At 36.5% G+C, this 21,200-nt stretch overlaps 1 protein-coding gene across 1 annotated transcript in view; it reads right to left on the bottom strand.

The window, feature by feature from the left end:
• Positions 1-5,456, bottom strand: part of LOC127639187 (liprin-beta-1-like) — a 28,498-nt gene extending 23,042 nt beyond the window's left edge. Inside the window, exon 1 of the mRNA XM_052121084.1 lies at positions 5,294-5,456. The gene's annotated coding sequence lies outside the window, so the exon portion shown is untranslated. The remainder of the gene's footprint in view (positions 1-5,293) is intronic.
• Positions 5,457-21,200: the final 15,744 nt, after the last annotated feature.

The following is a 21,200-nucleotide window of genomic DNA, read 5'->3' as shown; positions in this document are numbered from 1 at the left end:
CAACAATCCTCATCATCAGTAGCTTTTTACCAAATAATATAAACCGTTTTCCATTTAGAACTAAAAAAAGTCAAGACCACAAAGCAGTTCTGACCACAAAGCATGAAACTGCTTAAGTTATGATCTTCTGGATTTGAACTGACATCCAGATCCATTATCACCTCCCCTTTGGCCAGTGTTTGAGAAGGTCTGTCCCATCTTCTCTCCATGGCTTTCCAATAGCTCAGAAATCATTCTCCATGGCTTACAGAAAACATTCTCCACGTTCCCTGGAGGAAATGGTGCTGTATTTAGTCAGCTGCCTGCATGACTTCCAAGGGGGAAGCCCTGGATTTCTAGCAGTTATTCCCAATAGTGCAAGGAGAATTTTGAAACTCAATATTTGCTGATGTGATCGAACCTTTAAAAAGGCAAGAAACAATTGGAGGAATCACAGTAAGATTTAAATTTAATCTGGCTAAACCCAAATTAAGATTACACAGCAAGATATCAGAATAATATGGAAACCAAATATTTTGTATCAGAGTTTTATTTCAAACAAACAGGAGGACTGATGAAATTATATTCAATATTCTATTGACCTATTGTGCACTTACAGTCCCAATTAAAACGATCTCAAGTACGACTTCGCTTTACTTCCATCAGCTCTAATGAGAACCAGCTTCTTTCTCTTCTGTTCACGTTATTTTGACTTTCCACTCCACAAAGTCTGGACGGAAAATCTTATGGATAAAAAAAAAAAAAAAAGAGCTCCTTGTGATAGAGTGGAGGCATCTTTGGCTCCAAACAAACTTTTGAACAATACTTTCCAGTAGTAAATGCAGCAAATTTGAATCAAGCACACAAAATGGACTGAGGAATCAGATTTCCATAAGAGAGCGAACAAACCCCACAACCATATTGATATTAACTTTAATACTAAATGTTTTGTCTCATTTTTTTTGACAGATCGGGTCGGCCTATATCAACATGGTCGAGTACCATGCACCAGTCGCTCCATGATCCAGATGATCAACTCCATACTGTATCCCTTCCCCCGGATTCCTGAAAAACTCCTCCAGATGTGCACCCACTCACATACAATCAGACCCACATCCAGCACTTCCTCTAAACATAGATATCATACAGCCCTCCCTCAGACTCAAAGCATTGTCCACCCCTCACAAAAATTAATTTCTGTGTTTAGCTAGTAAACATACAATAAATTAGCAGACCACAAATTCCCTTAAAGGGTTGTAAAACAAGCCACTGTAGGAGGGACTGTCGTGATTGGCTCAGAGCCCAGACTGACCTACTAATACAAAGGTAGAAGTCATTCTGATTTATTTACGCAGTCTGATGTTGGCCAGATGTGGAGATAGAGGGAGGGGGTAGGGGTAGTTTGAAAGAAAAACAACCCACTACCAGTGGCACAATGCAGCTAATCCTCGGCCCAAACATATAGCTGTGGCCAAAGGTTTTGGCAGTGACACAAATTGTGTTTTGCAAAATTTCTGCTTCAGTTGTTGTAGTGTTGATTCACATTGTTTCTAGATTATTGTGCAGAGTGATCGGGTGCATTTTAAATAATTGAAAAAAGCTTAATTGGCCAAAAAAAAAATTACTTAAATCACAAAAACACAAATTTCACTGTCTTTTATCCCTGGCACAAAATTACCAGCTAGCATCATTTTACTAATTATATCAGCAGCGCCTGGGAAAGTGTGAAAGAGTACTAGTCAAGTGAAATCACTCTATCATTCTGATTGGATTATAAGAGCAGACTGATTGCTATAAAAGGAGGGAAGAAGTGCTTCCAATCATTGTGTTCTTGTTCACAATGGTAAGAAAGACGTGCAGCCATCATCGCTTTGCATCAAAATGGCCTAACATGCAAGGAAATTGCTGCATAGAATATTACACCTGAAAGAACCATTTAGTGGATCATCAAGAACTTCAAGGAGAGAGGTTCAACTACAGTGAAGAAGGCTTCAGAACGTCCCAGAGTGTCCAGCAAGAGCCAGGACCATCTCTTCCTGAGGAGTCAGCAACGAAATCATGTCACTACCAGTGCAGAGCTTGCTCAATATTGGCAGCAGGTTGGTATGAGTGCATCTGCATGCACAGTGACGCGAAGACTTTTGGGAAATGGCCTGGTGTCAAGAAGGGCAGCAAAGAAGCCACTCCTCTCCAAGAAAAACATCAAGGACAGACTGAAATTCTGCAGGAAGTACAAGGATTGGACAGCAGAAGACTGGTGCAAAGTTATTTTCTATGATGAAGCTCCCTTCCGACTGTTTGGGACATCTGGCAAATCGATAGTCTGGAGAAGAAAAGGTGAACTACCATGAGTCCTGTGTCGGGTCAACAGTGAAGCATCCTGAGGCCATCCATGTGTGGGGTTGCTTTTCATCCAAGGGAGTGGGCTCTCTCACAATTCTGCCCAAAAACACTGCCATGAATAAAGACTGGTATCAAAACGTCCTGCAAGTGTAACTTCTCCCAATAATACAGGAGCAATTTGGTTATGATCAGTGCATTTTCCAGCATAATGGAGCACCATGTCACAAGGCAAGATTGACAATGAAGTGGCTCGGAGATCATTACATGAAATTTTGGATACGTGGCCAGGCAACTCCCCGGATCTTAATCCCATAGAGAACCGGTGGTCAATCCTCAAAAGGCGAGTTGACAAGCAGAAGCCCACAACTTGTGATCAACTCCGAGCACTAATAAGGCAAGAATGGATCAGTCAGAATTTGGCCCAGAAGATATCCAAATGCCAGAGTGAATTGCAGATGTTATGAACACTATAAATATTGAATCTTTGCATATATTTAATGTTTTTGCCAATAAAAGCCTTTAAAACTCATGAAATGATTATCATTGTTTTCCAGTATACCATAGAAACATGTGAAAAAATACTCTACAAACACTGAAGCAGCAAACTTTGCAAAATACAAAAACACTGCCAATACTTTTGGCCACGGCTGTACAGTGGGGTCCAAAAGTCTAAGACCACATTGAAAATCTGGGATTAAAAAATAAATTTAAACTTTGAAAAATTGAAAACTAAGAAACATTGTGCTGTCAAATGAATTAGAAATAACCTTTTGAAGATTCTTCACTATTTCTAAGTCACTAATCAAATAAGCTAATTTGTGACATTAACCATGTTAACTCGTTTGAACGAAAGGTCAAGTTTCCTTGCTTCCATTGAACACAAGATGAGCATTCTCAATTCATGCTGGTTAAGATGGATCATAAGGTTTTTGAGTCCATGCCAGCTCGAATGCATGCTGTCTTTTAAGTACAACAGGATATAATCACATAATAAAAAAACTTTAACTGAAATGATTAAGATGATCATATTATTTGTAATGGAAGACGACAAAAAAAAAAAATAAAATAAAATAAAAAAATAAAATGCAGTAAACTGTAAAAATGCAAACTAGAAGCACTTTCACATGCAGTCTCAGACTTATGGACCACACTGTACTTTCAGCCCTCGGTTGGTGCATGCTTCCGAACTATTAACTATAGAAACACACATGTGAGACACATACACCCATCAGCCACAACATTAAAACCACCTGCCCAATTTTGTGTTTAAAACATTAAAACATCCAGTGAGCAGCAGTTCTGTGGATGGAAATGCCTTGTTGATGAGAGAGGTCAATGGAGAATAGCTGGACTGGTTAGAACTGACAAAGTCTACGGTAACTCAGATAACCACTCTGTACAATTGTGGTGAGAAGAATATTATCTCAGAATGCTATTCTGAGATGCGGGTTGGCACTGTTTGGGTGGTACGAGGGGGACCTACACAATATTAGGCAGGTGGTTTTTAATGTTGTGGCTGATCGGTGTATGTTGCCTTCAATACCAAAACAGCTCCTACTGCATTGTTCCCATCTGATATTTATCAACAGCACTGCATGGAAACTCCAATAAAATAAACCATTCAACTGGATGTTGGAGTGTAAAAGTTCAAATTTCCATGTACTGTAGAAAACTCTTCCAATTTCTGCTGGACTGAAGATTACATCCGAATGAGTCTGAGTGAAACTAAAACCATTTCCAGTTAATGACACACATTAATCTTGCAATGCATGCCTTGATAAGAGCACTTTAATGGAAAGGCATGCATGTTAACAGAATCCCTTTTAAGAAGAGTGAACTGTCAGCTGATCTAGACCAGAGACACCACACTGACACAATAATGTAGGCAGAGAGTGATAGGAGTCAACGAGATATAAGAGTCAATATTATTAATTTCACTTGCATTCCCTTTCAATCACTCACAACAGAGTATTGCAAAATATAGTCAGAAAATGGCTTTGTTACGACAATGCTTTGATTCTCATGTGACATTTAGTAGCTGGTCTGCATTTCGTTCATTACAAGGAAACATGCCCAGGACAGGATATGAAATATCTGACCCTCACTTTCTTTGGTCTAAGCTTGCATGGGAGCAATTTGGGGTCTTACAGGTATATTTGAAAAATCAATTCCCTGATGTCATAGCTGACCTTTTCCTACCATGAAGGGCCAGAGTTCCACCCTGGAAGTTACAGTAAACACTGGATTTTCTTACATACTCTAGTGAGCATTAAAGAGCACTTGGCATATTATAGTTCTTATTATAACCTTGCACTCCCTTACTATATTTATTGAGAATTTATATATAACTTCAAATGGTGGCATTCTCTAACAAAAATACACATCTTAAAAATATCAACACCCTTTAAATTCTTAACCTGACGTAATTGTAAAGATTATCTCCACGCAGTAATGCAGCTGAACTTTCTTTAAAGGATCATGAAAACCTCAACAAAAAAAAAGAATTGAGATTTTAACAATTATGTTTACGTTGAACACAATAATATAGTACACTAGTACTAATAATAAAGAATTATGTAATTGCAGATAGCAGACTATATAAAAAGCAATGACATTAATGTGTACACAGAGGTTCACTCGGAGAAAAAAAGAATTGTTGTTTTATCATTTTGAGTTGCAAATACTGCCATTCTTTTATTGAACTTAAGATTATGATTTATTACCAGAAGATCAAGCCTTTTATACACTTGAGTTGCGTTAATCAAATATGTGCCACGCATGCATGCTTAACTAAACAAATGTAATAAGAAAATCGAAATATAGAAATGCCTCATTATAAGATCACAAGAAAAGAAAAGAAGAAAAAAAAAACTATATATTTTTTTTAATTAAGCAGATGAGTATCAGGTGCGATAGAGAAAATGTTATTTTAATGTTTGCATAACTTTTTCCAAAATCGTTAATGACTTACCTTCTAATCTAATGAGTTTTCAAAAGTTATTTGGAAATACAAACTTCCGCTTGGATCAGCAGAGGTATGTGTCCAAAATCAAATGGAAATTCCCTAGAGTCCCTCATATTATTGTGTTAAACTGGTCCAGTGCGAAAGCAACAGCGGGACCTTCGGGCTTGAAGTTGATAGTTGTGCGCTTATCTGCGCCTGCGCCGGTCCAACCAATTACGACGGAGTAGTTATTTACTCCCATGGAAACAGAAAAAGTAGCCAGAGCGTAAATTTGCATAAACAACGTAAGCCAAAATATGACATAATTATTTAACACATTTGATCTCTTCACAATGTATGTTCAATCAATGGTTATTAAAGTTTCTCAGAACACATTAGTGTAGTTATATTATTGTTCAGAACGCTGCTGCAGCATGACATAGAGTTGACGCGTTGTCACATGGTATCAGTTGCTTTCCTCAGCGCTGGTCAGGCTGGACTAATCACAGTCGTTTGTGTATACTGGAAAATACGTTTTTGTCCAAACATTTCAAGGAGATTGCTGGGGTGGATTTCAATGTGCATGTCAGAGGTCAATCTTTGGAGTTCATAGATTAACACGATTACAAGTATAAAGTATAAATGTTTTTTTTTTTTTTCTTTTTTCGGTGAGACACTTATCTGTGGCTTAAAGGAGGGTAAGGCTGCTGACCTTCCTTGCGCCCTCTGGTGGATTATTATTATTATTAGTAGTAGTAGTAGTAGTATTACAGCTAGTACATTCTGCTACAGTTGTTGCATTTACCACAAGTAATAAAAAAAAAATAAATAAAAAAACCTACCCTCCCAGACATTTTGTTTTAAAGAGATTTATATTTTTGGGCTTAATAACATATTAATATTATTAAATATATAAATAAAATGTTACTGCATGCAAAACAAATATCGTTATGTCCCAGCCATTATATTCAACAAAATTAATACTTTTAAATGAGTCAAAGAACATAAATTATATACAGTTTTAGGCAATATATTACAATAATATTGTTGTATATACACAACAAATCAGTAGTTCATGTACATTCTAATAGAAAGGAAATAACGTATAACAACTGACAAACTAGCGAATGCAGCCCTCTTGTGGACATAAAGGGGTATGGCAAATTTCGACGATGTTAAAAAGCATTAAGGCAAATCTGAACCTAAATGATGATAATAATAATAATAATAATAATAATAATGCCAATTTATGACACTTTAAATAAATAAAAATGAAATTACGTACATTTCAATAATGCTAGTATAAAAAGTCACCAAATTCTCAATTTTATATCATACTTCGATGAGTGAAATTATAATTGAAAGAAACCGTCTTTACAAATGATGTAAACCCATATTAATGAATACAAAATACAATTTTCTTCGGATCCTTCATATGCTTTTCACTTTCCTCATTGACTTTATTATAATAATCATTGTTGTTTTCAAGCCCACACTAGATGGCAGGCCAACACGAACTTTTACCAGGTGGACTGAAACAGATCAAAAGAGTCTTTTGTCTAAACATGTTACACTTTGTAAAAAAAAAAAAAAAAAAAATATATATATATATATATATATATATATATTTTTTGTTTGTTTGTTTTATTCTTTTTGGTAGTTTAATATAAAATCACATGTTAATTCAATGTTAATTAATATTTACTTTTTCATATACTGCAGCCAGATGGCTGCTGTATCTCAGATGATCAAGTGTGCTGGTCTAAACACTGACCAACAGCAAAAGATAAGTCACTTCCACTAACCTATAATATCTGGTCTATTTTCTCTGCTTTATGCATCTAGATACACTTTTGAGTCCATGGCAACTAGGCTTACAGGGAACAATTTTTATTTCTTGTTTCTCAATGGCAAAACCACTTATTTAGGCCGTCAGGGAAAAGAGTTTGTACCCTGAGGACAACAACATGGCAGCAACATGAAGCAACACGAATCTCGAGAATACTAATACAGGGCCCATGCAAACTTCAAAGTAAAATCAAAAAGTATTCAAAGTAACTTTTCATAAATCTACTGCAAAATGGTTCATATGTTGTGTGTACACCCTGTATAGCTTCAAACCAACAGAGGCCGATACCTAACAAATAGAATACAAAATCTTCAATGGCCAAATAGAGGGACATTTTAAATACAGCTCTGAGTGAAAGCTATGAGGATGACTCACTCACAGAGAACACAGAGAACCCTCATTATAACAAACACTTCACTATGGACCTGAGACATGCAGGTTTTTTTTATTTAATCATTTTCTGTCCTGGTGTCACAGTCATAGAGATGACCTGTATAAGGACACAGCATATTAATTATCAGGAATGAGACCAGCAATCTCTATTTGTCACCTGGGTAACTGCATATTATCATTCATCTCTATCCATGTCCAATGCCTGTGAATCCAAAAATACACATATGCAGGCAATGAGAAAAACTCTTTATTTTCAATATAATGTATGTCACAAAAATAGAGCTCTCAACACTGCAAACACCAACATCTTTATTGTAGAGATCTGTCACAGAGTATTTCACAAACACTGACATGAATGTGAATAGGCCAAGTGAATGACCGAATTCCTCAATATTTCTATGTGGGAGGTGCTTTAAAACCCCATTTTAAATGGACTGGAGAAGTCTACAATTAGTCATCATTGTATGCACAGCCTTGTGACATTCAGCAATTATCTCTGTTTGCTGGGAGCTGGTAACGAAGAGCCCATGCCTCAGCAGGGGAATAGAGTTAGGCGAGGCACTTAGTGAAACCTAGTAAAGAAATGCCCATAAAGCAGCTCTTAGCCAGATGGATGAGTTGAATTTTGGGCTCTATAAGAGACACCCAATTAAATTGCTCATTTAGAGTCAAGCTTATTTGTATCTTGAGGTTTTCCGTTCCATGTCATTATTTATTCATGTTTCTTTTGTTTTCCCTCTTTAGATACTTTGGGTGAAGAACTAAATGCTTTGAAATTACTTAGAAAATGGCTCTGATTATTTTTAGAGACGTTTAATATAAAGTCTTTCTAACATATGCAAAAATTAGAACGTCGTTTCTGCACTAATGTTGCGTGTTTAATGTAATTGTGCTTGGGATTTTACGGAAATGCTGATAATAATGAACCTGTATTCTTGATGGTCATTCAAAATAGTTTTCAGACATATTCCAGCTCTGGATGACCCAAAGAGTGACTCATGCATGGATACATTTTCCCAGGACTTCACCATGGCAAATGTTAAAGACTTAGAAGATCATTCTTTACTGTTTTTCACTCTTTCTTAAACTTGGGTTGAAACTTAAATGTTTTAAATCAACATACACATTCATACATCAAGTCATTAAGTTGACATTATGTAGATTAAGTATATTTTATTAGCCAAATTTTGAAGTGGGATCTAATGGAAGACATCATATATGTGCATTTCAAATTAAACTACTGGAAGTGTTGTCAATTAATCATATAACAAAAACGTTCAGGTTTTCAGCATGTAGTAGCCCAGAAGAGATAAAATATTAAATCTTAATAAGACAAGACTGACATTAAAGGTCCAGACTATCTGGCGGTCCTTGATTTAATTTTCAAAACATAATTTTTGGTAGATAAGCCAGAAAAAATAATGAGATATGCATTGTGCATCCCCATTCTAACAGGTCACCATTGACTAAAATGTGAGTTGAAGGACAATGGGGGAGACATTATAGGATGTTTAGATACGGTAATTACATTTAAAAGCTAATCTCATGCGACATGGATGTATTGGATACTGACATCATATTAGAGGAAGAATGACAAGGTGTGTGTACAGTATGTACAATTAGAATGATGTTTTATTTTGAGTGCACTAAGAACACCTAGAACAGACAATACTACTAACAAACACAAGCATAATCTTAATGCATAAGACATCACAAAACTTATAAATAACTTATGACTATAATTCTTTATTGTTATGATTTAAAAGAGCCTTTGCAACAAAACAGGAGTAATTAATCTCGCACAACCACTACAATCTCATAACGTTGAGTCTCTGTCTCTGTTTAGTTATTAGAAAACTATAATTTCACTCTACGTAGGCCTACACTTGTGTGTGTGCTCTCTGTATTTGAAAGTATTCACCGTGTAATTTTTGCTTTGGGGAGAAACTTAACAAAAGCATCAAAACACATCCCAAATCTTAGAATTGAATTTCTGTTTGGTTTCTTTGAACCACCAACAGTGATTGATTTAAGATTCCATTGCCAAGAAAAAAAAAAGAAGACATCTGATCTTAGTACGGCTTTCCAAACAAAGACTATGTAAATTTTTCTTTAAAAAAAAACCAAATGCTTTCTTAATGATAACAAGCAATGAGACAATTTAGACAATTTTTAAATCAAAAGGAGGCATTCTGAGAGCCAAATCCTTTTTATAATACTTTTTTAAATATTTTTGACTTAGTCAAAGCAAGTCTGCTTGATTTGCTTTTCTCAAAAGTTAGACGGCATAACAACACTTTTGAAAGGATTTCACCCTTGAAATAAATGAAGTCGGCATTACAATGAGTAGGGATTAAAACACAGACAGTCTACTGTCCCCTCTGTCCTTTCACTCTGTGTAATTACATCATTTCTGATGATATGAAAGAATAAATAATAAAACTGTCTGCAGACATCTGGCTCTCCATGTATCTTAGATGCAGAGGGGACTGGTGACTGTATATGGTTGAGTCTTTATTCAATATCCAGTTTAATAACTTTCAATTAGTTTGTCTTGCAGTTCAACAGTAATTAGGTAACTCCAGTCTAAGGAGCACCTTAATAAATCAAACACATGAAATATAATCTCCCCCAAGGGATTTTAAACAGAATATGCTGTCAGTAAGACATCTCACTTATCTGCCTAATAACAACACAGAGAACACCATTAACATAGATAAGTTATCAGGTGCATTTATTAATCGAATTCCCCATCATATAAATGAAAGGAATTTTATATTATGTATATTTTTTAGTGGGCAATACTAGCTGGCTGTGCCACTGAGGGAGAAATTCAGTCCACGTGCCGTCAGGATAGACCAAATCAGTCTTCATTTGAATTCCATCTGAATTATGCAAACTAACATATCTGTGTGATAAATGCAATTATGCTTACATAAGGACTCGCATTAGACCACCTGTTCCAATATCATATTACTCATTTGTTCAGTTGAAGAACAAATGACATTCTGATTGAAGCTGTAAATCATACTAAGTGACAGAGTCCGAACAGCCGGGTGAATTTACTGAGGTCTATTTCAAAGCTGGGTATGTGCTCAGGTTTGTAACAGTTGCCATGGACAGCTTGACATTGATTGAAGAGTCCAGCCTTAGACTATATATCAGTAGCAAGTGGTTTAAAGGAATATTCCAGGTTCAATACAAGTTACGCTCAATCGCAGCATTTGTGGCAAAATGTTGATGACCACAAAAATAACTTGGTCTCGTCCCTTCTTTTCTTTAAAGGTGCAGTATGTAAGATTCAGAAACCCTTGTTATTAATGACACCTGTGGCCATAAAGTGAACTGCAGCCATCTATCTGTTGCACACACTCCTGCACAAACTTCATAGGGATGAGAGCGAGCATCGACCAAAACAATGACGTAACATACAAAGAGGCTGACAGATGAGGTAGCATAATCAAAATTACACAGCTTGCAATTTGTCAGCGTTAGTAGGCAAGATCAAGTTAGCTAAAATTACACAGATCAATCCTTATGGCACTATATGTCACATGCTTTGTAGTTATGCAAACTTACTTGTCCAATAAGAAGAACACCAATTCAAGGTCGGTGTTGATCCCCAAAGCGAATGAAGGTCCCTCCAGGAATCAAATGCCCTGCCGATGTTCACTCTAGTTTTTGCTTGACCACGATCACATTCCTGCTTAGCCAGACGGGATTCTCCTTCTTGTTTTTTTTGGCTTATGTGTTTGAGTCGTGGTGTGCTGGGAATTATCTCTATGATAATGTTACCTAGTGTTGCACACGGTCTGTTGATGATGTTGAAAAGCGGAACAGAAGCTCCTGTCTGCGGCAAGGTTTTCAGGAGTGCGCATAAACTTCACATCCTTTGGATTTCCCGGCAAAAGCTACCCGCTCCCTTTGCATGAAAATCAGTCTACAGGCTTTAATAGGCAACATAGGAAATCTGTGAAGGTCTCATTTTGTAAGCTGCAATAGAAGGCATAAAAACATTGCCAAAAAAAAAAAAAAAGGTGAATATTACATGAACAATTTTACATATTGCACCTTTAAAAAAAAAAGAAAAAAAAAAAAGCAAGTCAAAGTTGCTGTGAGGCACTTACAATGGAAGTGAATGGGGCCAATTCTTGGAGCATTTAAAGGCAGAAATGTGAAGCTTCTACTTTTATAAAAGCACTGAAATTAACTATTCGTCATGTCTACGGATGTTTTAGGGTTTACACCATTACATCATTTTAACAGTTATGTTGTAAAATTGGATATAACTTTACACAGCAAAAGACTAGTAAGTGATTTTATCAGATTACAATCATGTTCCATAACTTATTGGTGGCTCACTGGAACTCAGATTTTTGCTGTATTTGAAAGAAAAGGAGGGACAAGTTACAATTTATTTTTTTTTTGTTTTTTTGGTGGTAATCAACATTAATCAACAAATGCTTTTGATGCTTAACTTGTATTGAATCCGGAATATTCCTTTAATGTCACATTCCATTTGATGTTTACAGTTTTCTGGTTAAAGGCATATGGATCACCACTTTACTTTAAACTTGGGACTACCAACAAGAAATGATATTCTAAATTATATTAACATGTTGTTTATCCAAATTAATTTCAAATAGTGGAACTTTTTGCAGTTTCCCCCTCAATTTGTATTAAATTATGATGTTCAAATACTTCATTTTGGTGACTATTTATGCACTAAATTGTGCTGGATTCGCTTGTCTGCTGGTATCTTAATGAGCACGCTTTTTGATGCACTAAAAATATTTACTAAAATGTTGTGAAATTGCTTACCAAGTATAACAACCTTACCCTGTTTGGCAGTCTTTTTGAATACATGTTCAATATTCTGCAACAATGACGCTGCTGCCTGCTTTCACTTCCGTCTCTCCTGCTCTTCTCGCCCCATACTCACCATCCAGCTGGATGTCGTTGGCATCACTGATTTAGCGCGGTAAAGTTTGACGTTCTACATTCGGTTTCGCAGATGTAAGGGACAGTCTGAAAACTCAACTCACTACGCTAAAACAGAGGAGATGTCCACTCATTCATTCAATTCACGTGCAAGTTCTGCAATGTTCAGAGGACATACATACATACTGCAGGTGAGATTATTACAATATGATCAATTATATAAGTATAGTAATCAATTTTAGAGTATAGAAGGACTTACTACTTAATCACAAAAATTCTAAAAACAATGTCTCGGTCTGCGGGAGAGGGAGAGTGGTAAGGCTCGTCACCTGGCCTGTAATCATCTCTAACACCAGTCTCACATTATAGGGATGGCGGAGGGAGACATAAAGAACATGCCAGAGCGTCAGAGAGAGTGACTAGAAAGCACAACACCCCTGAGAGAGAGAGAGAGAGAGAGAGAGAGAGAGAGAGAGAGAGAGAGACTTTGACTTTAACAATCCTTTAATTACAAATTTTCGTTAAAATAATTACATAAATACTTAAAACCTACACAAAAAATCCACCATACTTATAACACAACCACTTAGATATAAATTTGCAGAGAACCATCAATGCAAATTTCACATAAACAATTTTCCACTCCCCAAGTATAGTTAAAGGTTCCCATGTCTTTAATTAGCTGATAGTATGCATATTCCACCTTTATCCTTGATTTGATTAACCCCTTTAAAATAGCCACTGCATCAGTTGACCCCACACCAGTTAATTTACTTTTATGTGACAGCCATATTGCCATTTTGGCCTGCCCAAACAAAAAATTAAGCATCACATGGATCTGCTTCCTATTTTTGTTATATTTGGGTCCATAAATAAAAAGTACAGGTGAGAACACTTCTCCTAAATTTCTACACCAATCTTCTATTTGAGATAGCAAAGCTTCAAGTCTGCCACAGTAAAAAAATAAATGTAAAACAGTTTCTGTTTGCCCACAAAATAGACACCCCTCCCCTTCCTGTGGATCAATGTGTGCTCTGTATCTGTTTGTAGCTATTATACCATGCACAATTCTCCACTGAAGGTCCCCGGACCTTTTCTCAATGGGAGGTTTGTACAAGGACCTCCAGCTACCTTTAGGAGAAGTGCCTGATCCAAAATTCTCCTGCCATTTAGATTCTTTTATTCCCTCTAAAGAGTTCATATGTGAGACTTTAACACATGTGACATACAGTGCTTTTTTCCCCGTTTCACTGAAAAGTTCCATTTCGGGAGTCTTGAAGGTAAGCAAAGACCCTTCCCTTTCTTGAAAGGCATTAAAAGCTGGTGCAATTTTTAACTCTGGGAAAAAGTCATTTATATCTTCATTTGATGTCTCCAACCCATGTTTAAAATCCATTGGCAAACATTCAAAAAGCTCATTCAGCGGTCTCTGTGTCAAGCGAATTGACCTCACACCCAGCTTAGCGGCCAGCATCTCAGCAGACATCCATTCATTTGTTGTTATTAAATGTCCAATCTTTGTAATTCCAGCATTCCTTAAACCAGACCTCATTGTCGATGACTTCAAAATGTCTAAGTCCACAACAGGATTGTACAACAGGGGTTCTTCTCTCATCCAAAGGCCTCGCACATCCTGGAGATTCCTTGATATATGTAATATTTGCCAGGCTTTCAACATGGATCGATAAAAAGGTGTTAATCCAGACAAATCAACTCCTTGAGTGTCCATTAGAAAGAGATGTCGGTCTAGCCCCATACTGCCCGCTTTTCTTAGGAGGGCACAGGCTACTCCAGCCCAGCTTACGTTTTTCCCATAAAGTAGTCTTTTTGCTGTCTGAAGTGTAAAAGTTTTTAGTCTGCTTTTAATATCCACCAATCCTTGGCCTCCTTCTTGTTTGGGCAGATATAACACAGCTGCTTTTAGCCAATGCTGACCAGACCAGAAAAAATTCACCAGATGTTTTTGGACACTTTCCACCAATTCCTCGGGGGGTTCTAAGACAGTCATTTTATGCCATAAGCTACTAGATTGTTGCAGACCAAAACTCTTCCCCTATACGATAGCTGGGGTAGCAGCCAATGCCAGTGAGACAACCGAGCACACACCTTTTCCATCAGGCCCTCCCAATTCTGTTTCTTATATTCCTCTCTTCCTAAACATACCCCTAAATACTTTAACCCAGCCCTTCCCCACTGTAATCTAGCTGGAAGTTTCGGACCATTACAATCTACACCACACCATAGGGCATCACTTTTTTCCCAATTTACTTTGGTGGATGAAGCTTTCCTATAACTCTAAAATATCTGTTAAAACCTGAACATCATGACCATTTCTTAAAACCACAGTAATATCATCAGCATATGCTGAAATTTTTACACAATCATTACAATTTAAAACATTTGTCTGTAATCCAGTTAACCTTTCTCTCAATTTGCAAAGGAAAGGTTCAATGACCAACCTATATAGTTGACCTGAGATTGGGCATCCCTGTCTTATGCCTCTTTGTACTTTAACAGGAACACTTAGTCCACCCGCCATTTTTATCATACATGTGGCATTCTTGTACAACAATTTTATCATTGCAACAAAATTGTCTCCAAAACCAAAAGCCTTTAAAACTTTGAAAAGAAACTGGTGATCAACTCGATCAAATGCCTTTTCCTGATCTAATGATAAGATTCCTATATCAACATTATTTCTCAAAGCATAATCAATAACATCACGTATTAAATGCAAATTGTCAGTGATATATCTATCTTTAATACAATAGGATTGATCTTTGTGTATAATTCTGTACATTACTTTGTTTAACCTGTTAGCCAAACACTTTGATATTAGTTTATACTCGGAACATAAAACTGCAACAGGTCTCCAGTTCTTTATTAAAGATCACCTTTCTTGGGAAGTAGAGTTAAAACTGCTTGTTGACAACTTTTAGGCATCAAACCTATACGAAAAACTTCTTGTAGTACTTCATAGAAATCAGTTCCAATTAAGGTCCAGAAGTGCTTGTAAAACTCGCCAGGAAGGCCATCTATACCTGGGGTACGACCTGAGGCAAGTCCTGATACTGCAGCACTTAATTCCTCAAAGGTAAGTTCTGATTCCAAAGTTTGTTTATCTTCAGCGTTTAAACAGGGAAGGTTCTGTAAAAGTTCATTTTGGCTCTTCTCATCTGTGTTCTCAGCAGAATATAACTTATAATAAAATTAAAAGTCCACTGCCAATCTCCGCATTTCTACGGGATCACTTGTATTGTGACCATTACTGTTTTTCAAACTATACATTTTTTTTTCTTGTATACTTTTATGTTCCAAGTTAAAAAAAAAAAAAAGTAGGTCCATCCATATCTTTCAAAGATAAAAACCTGCTCCTCACAAGAGCACCCTTGACTTTCTCATTTAGAATAGAACTCAACTTTAATTTCTTGTCAGTCCACTCTTGTAAATTAGCAGCAAGATCTCTCATCATGTTCTCTTCAATGACTAGAATTTATTTCTCAATCCATTCTAAAGTCGATTTCAAACACAAAGTTGAGTAAGATGTATATTGTTGACAGAATTCCCTTATATGTGTTTTACCAATTTCCCACCAAAGAGTTACATTTTCATATCTACTTTTTCACTTTTCCAAGTTTCCCAAAAGTATTTAAAGGATTCACAAAAAAACTTGTCTTGCAGTAACTTTACATTAAAATGCCAATACGAACTCTTATTTCTTCTATGTATCAAAGTACAGTCAACAGTAATAAGTTTGTGATCAGAAAAAAAAGTGGGGACAATAGCTGTATGTACAATTCTGTTTTTCATATTATTTGATAAATACAATCTAAACGTGCAGCTGAAATTCTCCCCTCATTCACCTTTACCCAAGTATATTGTTTAACCAAGGGATTATTTTCTCTCCAACTATCTGTGAAATTAAAAGTTTTAATAATATTAGCTAAAACAGTAGGTGACAGAAAATTAGGTTCTTCTCCATTTCTATCAAAAGAAGGATCAAGTGTACAATTCCAATCCCCCCCTAAAATGATCAAATCATTAACCTGCTGTTGTTTTAAAAAGATCTTCAATTTATCAAAAGATTTTATCCTATCAGATCCAGTATTAGGTGCATATATATTAACAAAAACAAAAAACAGTCCATCAATCTCAGCTCTAACTGCCAATACCCGCCCTGGCTCAATTTCTTTTTTTGACAGAATTCTACCTTTAGTGCTAGGAGAGAACATAATTGCAGCTCCTGCACTCAGGTTAGTCCCATGAGTAAGAACATACTCATTACCCCACCACAGTTGCCAGTCAACCTCATTATTCACATCACTATGAGTTTCTTGCAGGAAAATCACATCTAAGTTTTTCAACCTGCTAAATTCTACGATAATTTCTGCTTTCCTCCTATCCCTCATCCCATTAACATTTAAGGATCCCACCCGTAAAGTGTCCATAAGGAGAGAGAGAAAGAAAGCAGACACGAAAAAAGAAAAAAAAACTTATTACCCATAGTGATTAATTACATTTTTTTTCCCGTTGTACTTTTTTGTCGGATTGAAGTGATGTGTTTTTTTAATCTAAAACGCTTCTGCTGTGAAAGCTCTTCATGATTACTATGTCTTCTTGCCCACGTGACAGATGTTATAAACTTCTCCAAGTCTGGAAAAAAATCACTAACTTCAATCTTTCTACCCTTCGTATCGTCAAGAAATTCGTTGATTTGAGCCACAGTATACAAATCTTCTTTCAACGCTTTTGACATCTCTGCTCCTTCCAACCATTGATCAACATCTTTCATGCTATCATCAGTACATTGAGACATTCCATCCAACTCATCTACTGAGCCTTCCTCTGCTTGTACATCTGTCTGAGTCACATTCTCACCACATCTTCAACTTCATGACTTGAATGCCTTACAACAGCATCACTACATCCAGCTTGCTCACCATCACTTTCACTCACCTCATTGTGCCCGATGACTCGCTCAACAGGCCTTTTCTCTGTCACTTGTTGTCGTGTAGTTGTAATTAACACGATATCTGAACTGTTGTTATCTTTAGACGATCCGATCTCCGTTGAATCGACAGGCAAACGCTGTTCATTATCCTCTTTCTTGTACGGACAAGAGAAACGTTTGTGGCCTAAATTTCCACATTCGAAGCACTTCAGGCTGTCGGTACTAGCATACAGCATATGAACTTGTTCCATGACTCACGCGGAACGAGATCTCTAACGTACGAGAGAAACATCAAAACCTGCCGCCTGAACGAAAGAACGTGTTTCAATGCCATGGTTTTACATCCCAGCGGGATCATTCTAACTGGACTTGCAATTTTTCCATATCTAATTAACTCTTTAGTAATGGCGTCATTTGAGATGAAAGGAGGCACATTTGAGATTGTTATTTTAGTGGCCGGAGCCGCTAAAGGAGTCACAGGCACAAAACTTTCACTAATCCATATCCCGCTCTCTGTCAGCTGGTTTACTAACTGCTCCGATTTTAAAAACACTACAATCGCCTTGTTCATTCGTGATGCTGAGAGAATATTCTGAAAACCGATCAATTCTCCCACCACCACGAGTACATCCTCCACGCTAACGCCGAGCTCGGGCACACACCTGCACCCATTTCGCATCGACACGTTTGGGTTTACCTGTGCAGGGTCAGACGCCATACCGTCACGCGACAAAGCCGCGAGCGGCTAGAAGTACAAGTTACTTTTACTATATAATAATTATTTAACCAAAAAGGGGGAAAAAAAGAAAAGATAAATTGAAAAAGAAAAATTTTTCCGCTCACTCAACAACACGCTCCACTCTTCCAACCACACTCGCACATGCGCACACACAGAGAGAGAGAGAGAGAGAGAGAGAGAGAGAGCGAGCGCGAGCGCGCACACAACAAAAGACCATTGTTATTGATGGTTACTGTCGATTGAGTTAATAAAAAGCCAAAATAAAAGGACTGACCTTTAACCTGCTTCGTTGTCTCCTGACTCCTTCATTGCCCACAAACCAAGATATTTCCACAGTGAGTTTTACATAATTCTTTTTAACCAAAAATCCTGCTGTATCAATATATCAACAACCTTGAAGGTTAACAGTTACATAATTACAGTTCTGGCTCACCTGTAAAGGCCTTGACAAATCCAGATCCCTGCCCCTATCTGGTGATATATTTTCATAAACAACAGCATGATTATGAAAAAAAAAATAACAACACATTGAACTGTTTGCATCTGAACAATATCAATGACTTGGACACAATGCCAAATTTAAAAATCCAATAAATCATCAGTGGAACTAGAATAACATGCCACAAACAAAACAAACCTAAGGGTAAAGCCAATGAAAAGTATATGTATGTAATACATAAATAGTATGTTCACACCCCAATCAAATGAACATGTTTGGCTATTCCAGTAAATCCAAATAAGACAAATTGAATGCTACATTATACAATGACATTCTAGAGAATTATGTGCTTTCAATATTTGCAATAGGGGTTTTTTTTGTTTTGTATGTGTGTTTGTTTCAGCATCACAAAGTCCCAGCGAGGTCCATTAAGAAATGGTTTTCTGCATCTGGTGTGGAAGAAATCCCTACAGCCATGTTCCAACATCTAGCAGAAAGCTTTCCCAGAAGAGTGGAAGCTGTTAAACAGCAAATGGAGGAAAAGCTCCCTATCAATGCCAATCAATTTAAAATGGTTTTAAATTGCCAACGAACATACATGTATGGGTGTCTGTTTGGGTGTCCACATACTTTTGTCCATATAATGTATTATTGTTAGAAGCAGCTTCTTGTTAATTGTTTCAGATGGCATAACATAAATGATAATGCAACATAGAACCCGCAATGATGTTTAAAATGATGTTCAATATTTGCAGTTGTTAGTACATAAGGACAGCAGTTTAATTACATGTAAACTGGCTTATAAACAAAGTTGAATAACTGTCTGATCCTAAAGCATGTTTGTCCTTTGGAGGAAAAAAAAAAGAAGGAAAATTTCATGCTTGCAACTTCTCTTATAAGGGGCAATTTGCATTTTCGAGGACAGTCTGATTATTCAGATACAAAAGGCCATTTTGAATTCAGCCTTATATCTCCTTTTGTGTTCCATGGAAGAAAGTAAGCTAAACAGGCTTGGAATAACACATTAGGATAAATTAAAGGTGTTGTAATCTATTTATCATGGAAAAGTATGCAAAACATTTTCTTACTCCCTTAAAGATATTAATGAAATAAGTGTCCTGAGAGCTCTCACTGGTCCCTGTGACAACTGAGACTTTGTAAACAGCAAACAAATATTTGTCAGCGTACCATGGACATTGATGATTTTCACCTGTCAATTTATTTTGCTTGTTCTCATAGTGTTGTATTTGAAGCAGATCACTGAGGCAATGATTCATAATGTTTGTCAGTTGAGTGCGCTATTGTGCCACTGTTGAATTTGACAGCCACAGGAACGAACAATGCTGCTCTTTTGTTCAGTTTTGGTCTCAGTTATCTTTAGGGTTTGTAATTGGGGGTGTGTCTAATCCAACAGCTCAGTCACATGAAAGCTTCAGAATGCTAAAATAGCTTACAGCACCTTTAATAATACAGTAACTGCAATGCCTCGTTAACTTAAATAGTTGTTAATAATATTTAAGCCATAACAACTTTTCTTTTTTTCTCTCTCGTAAATGTAAATGAGTGTAAATGTTAACATCAAACTGTATGTCAAAAGCCTGTATGTTGAGAGCTCATTGATGTCCTAAAATTTTAGTCTACTTTTATTTTTCCAACAATTACTCCTGGTCAAAAGCTTCCACCAATATTTAGTTTATACATAGGGTTACATTCTACCTAAGTTCAATGGTGCAATGCTCAAATTACGGCAATTTATGCCACAACTAGGCTAAGTTGTAACTTACGTATAGCTGGTGCAACCGGCCCCACCAGCCAATTCCTGACCCCCTGGTCTAGACACCCTCAGCGTTTCTTAACCAAATGCCAAAAAAACAAATACATTTCGTTAATATGCTGGATCAGGACAACACCAGCAATTCCACAATAAATATGTTTAAAACAAATGTAATTACTATTTGATCATATTGTATCTACTGGAGCTTAGAGTCATATCATAAACCCAAAATGTACAGTAAAATACATTTTCCATCTTCTATTTTTATTGTGACACATTCTTGCAGTATTTCTTTATTATCTATGTGTATTATATATTATTAAAACATTATTTATTCATTCATTCATTTCAAAGAGTTCCAAATATCAAGTCCACTTGAAACTTCGAGAGATAATAAAAAATGTATTTAAAAAAATTACTATGAAGCTTTTCCTAAAAACCTGAGTATATACAGCTAAATATGTGCTTTATAATGATATTGCAAATGTTCAAGGACAGGTTTTGAGCAATTACATCTGCATACACACACAAAACACTGCACTTAAGTGAAGAGGAGTGACACTCGTAATTGCAAAGCTTTTTTGTTCCTTGTACAAAATGGTCATGACTTCAAACCTTAGTCTGCCTTGCATTAAAATAATTAAATCTTCATAAATCTATTTGTTACTGTTTGAAAAATCTGCAATTGCCCTTGAAAAAAAATCACAAGAATGACAGACCATATGGACATTTTAACATTTATAAGAAGTTAAACACAGAGGTGTGTTTCTCGGTTAGTATATTTCACAATGTAAGCAGACTAAGTGGTTTACTAAAGTTCTTTCAAAGGTTTAAAATTCTCTAAAGAG

Source organism: Xyrauchen texanus, chromosome 47, assembly GCF_025860055.1.
Source record: "Xyrauchen texanus isolate HMW12.3.18 chromosome 47, RBS_HiC_50CHRs, whole genome shotgun sequence".
In the NCBI taxonomy this organism is placed as follows: domain Eukaryota; kingdom Metazoa; phylum Chordata; class Actinopteri; order Cypriniformes; family Catostomidae; genus Xyrauchen; species Xyrauchen texanus.
The sequence above is the reverse complement of the archived record's forward strand: the minus strand, read 5'-3'. Positions and strand labels throughout refer to the sequence as shown.